Raw genomic sequence first — 8,854 nt, 5'->3', positions numbered from 1 at the left:
AAAGCAAAAGTTCGGCCTCACACAAGACCCCATTGGGGTGCATCCAGTCGAAGCATACGCCCAGGCAGTACAACAAAGGGTCCGAGAAACGGAAGACGCAGCATGGCTGCTAGCACTGACCGATAAAGAGACTGTCTTTCTACCGCCAGCACAAGAACTCCATCAAAGCGGTCCGCGTTTACGATAACAGCGTCTGATCTCGAGCAGGGGCGCTGCGCACTCTGACGCGGCAACAGGTGCTCGATGCGACAGTGACGTGTGTGCTGTGCCCCGCTAGTGGGAACTCCGATGAAACAATCAAATATTTGGTGCTTCAGTGTGACGCTCTTGGAGACTGTGTCTCAGACAGCACTAGCAGAAGCGCTGGGCTTCGAGGACTCGGAGGGTGAAGTTCAGACTGCGGCGGTATTCCGAACTAAGCGATGCCTTGAACAGTGGATGGCAGCATGCATCACTGCAAAGCAGGCGGTCGCTAACAGCATCAGTGAGAGATCGGGGAAGAAGTGTCTGTGGCAACGTGGGGGTGGCGTTGAGGGCTCAAAGCCAGCCATTCTTCCTGGACCACACCTGTATAGTGTCCCTCTGTGTAGTTGTGATTTTTTTGCCAGGCCGTCACTGTAACGACCACCCGTTTCAAAGGGAAAAGCACCACTGCATCCTCATATTCATCATCATCATCATCGTCGTCATCACGAGGGCGGCAGCATAGAGTTTCTCACTAACCATATGGGCGGCAGATCAGAGCGGCGCTCCCATGCGGCCGACAAGAGGGGCTGGAGTGCAGGCGGCTGACGGGGGAACGCTCCGATTCACCAAAAGTCAAGCTGAGCAGCGAGGGGACCCACTAGCAAACCAACCGAGGACTGCAAGTGCTGAGCCTTCACACGGGCCCAATCTCTCCGAGGTTCGCAGTGTCGCTGAACAGGCGTGTACTTGCAGACACCAACTGCAACATAAACTGAACTGGACAAACGTTTATTCATGTGCAGCTTTTCCGCTCATGGCAGTCCTTTCAACATCAATTACTTTGCAGTTATTTAGCGTAATTGAAAGTTATTTTGCGCTGCTAATATTGGGGGTGAAAACTTGCTTTGCGCACAGTTCAAGTCTTGCATGTTTTGCGGCTAGGTTCCTGAGCCATGGAAATTATCCCATAGAAATGCATGGGGAGTAAGATTTGACAGCGAATTGCCCATAAATATTCAGAATCTTGGAACGTTCTTCTGGTGTTTTCATCTCCACGTTGCCTTCTTGCTTTGTGCCAACTATCACTTTCCTGAAGTGGTTTCCCTAAGTGCCTGAGAGGTCGGAATTTTGAGTGAGAAAGCTGGGTATGTGGTTTTTTTTGCGCGGTTGGGTGGCACTTTACCGGGGTGCTACACTTCCCGACGGGGTCAGCGGGGGTTCTTGATCCAGGGCTTCAACGGTATTTGCTGCTTTACGTGTCATCTGAATCAGACCGATCTGGCCTGCACAGCAGTAGCTGGCCAGCAGTGTCTCCCATGGCTCCGGTTTAGGGTTTCTGATTTCAGCCGCTGTGCTTTGGCTTTCCAGTGTGGTGTGGTAGAGCGTGGGTTTCTCTTGCTGGCACAATGGGAATGCTTCTGTATATCGCGTGGGATAAATTTTGCTCAGCATGTTTAAGTTTGGGAAGGTGCCTGTTCGCAGCTGTCTCCAGTGGGTGGCTTCTGCCCTCGTCAGGGATTCAGGTGGCGGAGGGTACCTTTTCCTGATACCCCGGTAGTATGGCAGTGTGGCCGCGGCGGTAACAGCCATAAATACGACAGAGGTTCAAGTACTACTACTACTCACAGCGGGAAGAGAGAAGGGCATAGGAGCACACAAAGCGCCCCAGGTGGCCCTCTTCTAAATTGCGGCAGTGGTGGGCTGCAGTACAGTGCAACGCGATCGGTGGACCGCACAAATATGATTCTGTGACTTAATATAGAAATCACCCTAAAGTTATGGGGAGTCTCACTGTTTCCCCTGTTTTTCTTAATATTATCTGTATTTACACGAAGTTCGCGCTAAAATTGCTACCATTGTGATAGGGACAAAGCAGCCTTTTTGATGAACCAAAACATGTATTTTCTCTTAACAGCCTGCTTAAAGTATGTACGTGAACACCTCGGTGCCGTATTCAGAGTACCCGGATGCATGAATAGCCTGCAAAAGCATGCCGGGTTACCGCGGCATTTTGGGGCACTAATGGGGTTAACATCCCCACCCTTTACAAGAGAATGTTTTCAAGTACCAAAGTCACATGTCGTTCGTATGTTTGTAGAATAGAACAGGACCGCGTGTCGTCTGTAGAAAATATATTGTGAATAGTTTCTGAACGTTGGGCCGATATTGGTAGAGCTTACATAACTGTTTATGTTCGTCGCGCTACTATAGCTACAGAATTATTATTACGACGCCAGAAATGTCTCTCATTGCTAAAAATAAAAACCATAAGAACGAATAAGGTAAGGCTAATTATCAGCATCACCATAATTATCTCGTGTCCCGGTTCGTCGTCGTCATCGCGGCTAGCACAAAGCACGCTCCACTCCTTCGCAAGGATTCTTTCGAGACAAGACCGATGGACGCAGGCAACCCCGCACTCTACCTGTCCCCGTCGAAGCCCGTGGGCCCGACTGAAGGCACCAGGTCCGCCTCTGGAGCCGCTGGGGCCACTACGGGCACAAGAGGCGCCACGATAAGGCACTCACGCCAGAACACCAGCGTCAAGAGGATGACGGCTGGGTACGGCATGCCGAACTAGAGGGCCATTTTCTTGCTTCTTGGTGGGACAGTTTGAACGGCGTTAAGGATAAATAGGCTCCGAGTTCCTGTGAGTTCCTATATTCCGAGTTCCGAGTTCCTATACTGCGCCCAGATCAGCCGTGGTGAATCGGTACTTACGATTGGCAGCTGAGCGCGAAGTAGTTTATGGGAGAGACAATTATCTCCCTCAGTAACTGCACTGGTGACCGGGCGCCAAGAACAGATTCGTGTTCATGTTACATTTCATCGTCATCATCATCATCATAATTTATTGAACCCTTACATAAAGGGGAGGCAAATGCACAATTCAACAGATGCATGCATGATTGCCAATGGTACAAAGCATAATCGTGAGTGCACTACATTATAAAAACAGTGTCAACAGAAGGAAGTACTTATACATAGAAGAAAATGGCAACAATTGTAAATTTACTAACAAATCAAATGATTAGTGATTAGCTGTTTAAATTTTAAGGGGTTTTGTTCGTTGACTATGAATTCAGGCAGGTTATTTCGATCTTCAATGGCTGTAGGTAAAAATGATTTGTTGAAAGCGTTAGTTGAACCATGTAAGCGCTGTAAACTTGGAGAGTTAAAGAGGCGACGCGATGAACGGGCGGGAGGGGGGGAGGGGGAGAATTATTGTGACGGGAAATTATTGTATAGTTTGTGCAGAAGCCAGAGCCGAGTGACCTTGCGGCGAATTTCTAGGTTGAGTGATAGTTTAATAGTGCTAATGCTTAAGCGAGGACTGTATTGCGAGGCGATAAATCTGGCAGCGCGATTTTGAATTGCTTCTAATGCGTTAATTAGGCAATTTTGATGAGGCTTCCAAATAGCAGACGCATATTCAATTTCAGTACGCGTGAAGGTTTCGTAAGCTAATTTTCAGATTTGCGGCGGGCATGACGTAAGGGATCTTTTGATGTAGCCAAGTTATTTTGCTGAAGCGGCGACGAGTTGTTCTATGTAATCAGAACATGTTCGTTTACTTGATATTATTAAGCCAAGATACGAGTCGACCTGGGTTAAGGGTTGGAAGTTCACAGAATACTGGAAGGAACAGTTAGTGCGCTTGCGCGAAACGTGCCTCAATTTACGTTTGATTGTATTAAGCTGCAGAAGACATTGCGAACACCATTTATGTATGGTAGACAAGTCATTCTGACGTGTAATTTAGTCAGTGCAACCCGAAATGCGATGGTAAGGCACGCAATCATCGGCAAAAAGGCGGATTGTAGATGAAATTTCGTCTGGGATATCATTAATAATAATAATAATATTGAAACTTTATTTGTGTTCCATAAACACAGATACCGAAAAAGGAACCGCGGAAAAAAGCTGTCACAGGCAGCTTGACGAGGCCGCAGCCCCCTTTTTGCTCAGACAGCAGCATCGCGACAAAAGAAAACACACAGTTATAAAGGCAACCGGAAAAAAGTAACAATAAAAGCTAACAATAAGACTTTTTTTGCACGTAATACCCGAACAGGTATAAAAAGAAAAGTTGAACAAGAAAGCAAATGAGAGACATAGAAAGGTTCATGGGCGTCCGGAAGGGGGGGGGGGGCAAGGGGGGGTAACTGCCCCTCCCTGGAGATTCGGATATTTTTATGCACTACAAAAAAGCTGCGCAGCTTGGTTGGCCCATAATTAAAATAACTTTGCCCTGAAGGACGGAAGAGAGGAGAAAACGACACCGACGTTCCCTCCGTTGTCTGGTCCTTTAGCGCAGTTTTTTCAATTATGTACACGAACCAACTAGCCCAACAATCCACGCTACTCAAATGATTAGCACAACCAGGTCCTGCGTATCCGTATGGAACGCCCTTCAGGACTGCGCTCAACATTGCACTTTAGGCACTGACTAACTGATTTATTAAAGGATATATTCTTTTTGATGCAGTAGCGCCAGTTCTGTTGATTTGTTTTTGCAGAAACCAAATTGATTTTCTTTAAGGATGTTATGTTGATCAATGAATTTAGACAATCTACAGTGCAAGATTATTTCAAACGCTTTAGAAAAAACAGGAAGAATAGTCACAGGTCTGTAATTTCCAAGTTCATTGCGATCCCCACTTTTGTAAAGAGCAGTTACCTTTGCTATCTGCATTTGTTCTGGAAATGTAGCTGTAGTTATACAAATATTAAATATATGTGCGAGAACTGGCGCAATCACATCCACGACATATTTAACGGGCTTCACTTGGATGTCGTTAATGTCACGGCACCGGCTGTTGTTCAAATTTGAAACTACTGACATGACTTCTTCTACACTAACTGGTTCAAGAATTATTGTTTTATCATTGTGCACATTTATATCCTTGCATGCATCCTGCGATGAACCGCTAGCCGCTATGGTCGTGAAATCTTTGTTGAAGGCATTAGCTAGTTCAATTTCAGAGAGTTCTATCCCGTTAATGTTTAGGCTGCAAAGTTGATTTTGGGGCTTCTCAGGCTTCAACAGAGAGTTTAAGCGTGCCCATGCTAAGTCATTCCCGACATTCTTGGATTTTATTTATAAAGATTATAAATAAAAGAAGCCGAAGAGTTAGAAAATTCTTAATCCAAGATAGGGCTAACCGTTCAATGCTAAGATAAGAAAGTTTACTTATTAGACGCCGGTTGGGAATACGGTCGAAAGCTTTGGAAAAGACGAGGTATATTAGGTCGGTTCGAAAAGAAGAGTCCAGGTTAAAATGAAGATCAGTAGTAAATTCGTACAGCTGTGTCTCGCACGACAGCCCACGCTGCAACCCGCGCTGGTAAGAAAAAAAGAATGAATTTCGGTCCAGATGAGTTGCGACGTAGCAGTAGATTAAGTGTTCTGGCAGCTTGCAGGCAATGCATGTTAACGAAATAGGTCGATAGTTTGAGGTGTCAGAACGGTTTCCGGATTCGGGCACGGGGGTGACTTCACTTATTTTCCAATCTTTTGGAGTAAAACCACTTTCATGAGATTGGTTAAAAATGAATTGTGGGATAAGACTGGATATTACTTTTGTGCTTTTCGGAATTTCTGGGCCAGGGGCACTCGAGAATTTAAGGATGCCGAATAGTGTCTCAATAACTTCGCTTGTTACAAAAATGCGTGGCATCTGCGGGAGGTCTCTGGGCGGCAAGGGCGGAGTATCGGTGGTGGGTTCATGCGTGAATATGGATGAAAAATGGGAATGGGAAAATGGGAAAAACGGTCGAACCATCGGGATTAGTAAAGGGCAAGTTTTGAGCAGCGCTGTTTTTAGGAGCCAAATACTTCCAAAATTTTTGTGGGTTGTCGAGCAGGATGCCGAGGAGACCATGACCAAAAAATTGCCTTTTTGCATTCTTTAACAGTGAAGCGTACTCGCGCAAGCATGTGCGATATTTTTCCCATTTACCAGGGGATTTCGATAAGCTGGCTTCTCTGAAGAGCAAGATTTGTTAACGGGCTAGTTCGTCTGATACTTGAACAGCCATGAGGATTGCGCGGAAGGACGACACAAAGAGGAGACAACAGGACGAGCGCAACTAACAACTGATTTATTCAAGGGCTTACGCCCGCAAATATAAGACAAATCGGAGCATGCGCCGAACATACATGTGCAAAACGCATAGAAAGAACATGTTCATCGTCACCCCCTACAAGCAAGACTTTAACAAATCAGACTCTCTTTTCTATAAAGCCAAAGTTGTGTCACTCACGCAATTGTGCGCATTCCTTATCAAGAAGGCTTCCATTATCTCACGCGCGACAACGCTGCTGCCCCGGCCAAGAATCTTAATCTCATTCAGTCGCGGCGTGCACCCACTTTTTTAGAAATTTCTGCACTGCTCCACCACGTTAGTTCTAGCATCTATATCTCCCAATGTGCTGTCATGCACCCCTGCACGATTATTCACGCAGCGATATAGGCCTTTCCACATTTCAGAGGCATTTTTTAAATAGCCATTTCAGAGAATTAGAGTACCATGGTCTTCGGCATCCCCACGAATACAGACTAGTGGTACATGTCTGTAAATTAGAGACGACAATTTGTTTTAGAATAACACCCAGTTTTGTTCGACTGTTCTGGAAGCAGCAGAATCGAAAAAACGTTTCATAGAAATCAGCTAGGTCTTTATTATTTTTGGAAAATTGGCTTTGTTATAATCGCGGATGTATTATTGAGAGGTTGCCGGGTGGGAAAGGCCAATTAATAAAATCTTATGCTCACTGATACCATCTACGCATTGAATATTGAGTTTGCAGGATCGGGAGTTGAGACCAAAACTAAATCGAGTATGTTGGCGGCATGAGTGTGCATCGTAACCGTTTGGGCAAAACTAAACATAAGGCACAAATCAAGAAAGTTTCTGGAAAGGCATGAGTGAGCGGCCAGATTAACCCAATCAACGTCTAGAAAATTGAAGTCGCCACACAACAAGAAGTTCGAACGGGGAAAGCGAGAAGTTAAGTATAAAGTAGAGTTCTTGTGTGAAATTATCGTCAGAGACGGGGGCTGGATAACATGCGATTAGTACTGTTTTACTACTTGGAAATGTTAGATTTACGCGCAGGATTTCATGAAGGCATTATACATCAATTCTAGAGGAAGGCAAACTAGGCTTTCCAAGCGCCACAACCCCGCCTTCCCCACCACAGACTATTTTGCCTGTGAATACTGTACGAAGATTTCGCGGAAAGTAATTGGTTATCCTGAATGTCCGGATGAAGCCACGATTCGGTAAATATCGCGAGATCAGTGCTGTTATCTTCCAGTAGAGCTTCGATGGTTTCTTTTTTGGGCAGGTAGCTCCGGACATTAGTAAGCATTACAGTTGCATTATGGAAAGCTGAAATGGCTTTGAAGGGTTTGCTTGGAACGATAGCATGGGAAAGAGCGGACTTGTGGGCACGTGGCAACTGCTATGTGGTTAGTTCAACAGCGGAATCGGTCATTGCATCGTAGGTGTATTATTTCTTATCAATTTGCAGTTTTTCAAAGCGGATTTTGGAGATTGCGTTACTTTGCTGACCAAAAGAGTATAACTTTTGCTTTGCGAGGAGCATGCGTCCTGAATAGTCTTCCCGTATGAAGGAGGGCGTTTCCTTCAGATTGGAGGATTGTGGATTTCTCTTTGTAATGCGCGAACTTAACGATGATTGGGCGCATTTGTCGGCGCAGTAGCGACCGACTCGGTGTGCACGTAATACCTGCGTCAGTAATATGTCAGTAATACCTGCGTCAGTAATATGTATTCCGAGGTTCGTGGCGCAAAAAGAAATTATTTTTGCCTCATATTGGGCCCAAGTTTCTGTATTTTCGCCTTTAATTCCGAAGAATAATCGGTTCGATCGGCGTAGGCGGTTTTCAGCATCGTCGCATTTGTCAACGAGTTCTTTAATCTCGGAAGAAAGAGAAGCTATTTCGGAGGTAGGGGGGATTTTAGAGATGGGCTTTTGCACTGGTTTGTGTCGAATGTTTAACACAGAAGTATTTTAGTCTTGGGTACACAAAGATTTCACTCACGTCATATCCGCCACGGAAGTGACGCCACTAACAACGAAGCAAGCGGCTTATAAAGGGTGCACCTCTGGACACGGGGTAATCTTGCGGGGAAGCAACCTTTAGTAGTATAGGGTACGTTATACCTATACTACGACATCACTCTAATACCTAAACCTGGAAAACCGCTTGCTGCCGCTAACCTACGACCCATCTCCCTCACGTCTTGTGTGGGAAAGCTCCGTGAACATATGGTGCAAAACCGCCTACCTCCCTACATCGAAGACAACGGCCATTTTATGACCACAATGTGCGGCTTCCGACCAAATCTTTCTACCCAAGATATCCTCTTGCAACTGAAAGAAGAAATAATTAATCGGCTCACCAGCCCACACAAGCGTTGCATCCTCACCCAGGATATCAAGGGGGCTTTCGACAACGTCTCCCACTGTGCCATCCTTCAGGGACGAACCTCGATTGATTGTGGACAGCGAATCTACGACTATGTCGCGGCTTTTCTCTCCGGTCGTACTGCAACCATCGGCATAGGATATCTCCGCTCCACCGCATTCAAGACCATTCCTAAAGGCACCCCTCAAGGCTCCTTCATATCACCG

Source organism: Haemaphysalis longicornis, unplaced genomic scaffold (assembly GCF_048455015.1).
Source record: "Haemaphysalis longicornis isolate Haplotype H1 unplaced genomic scaffold, Haemaphysalis longicornis Haplotype H1 scaffold_14, whole genome shotgun sequence".
Taxonomy (NCBI): Eukaryota; Metazoa; Arthropoda; class Arachnida; order Ixodida; family Ixodidae; genus Haemaphysalis; species Haemaphysalis longicornis.
This window is presented reverse-complemented; position numbering follows the sequence as displayed.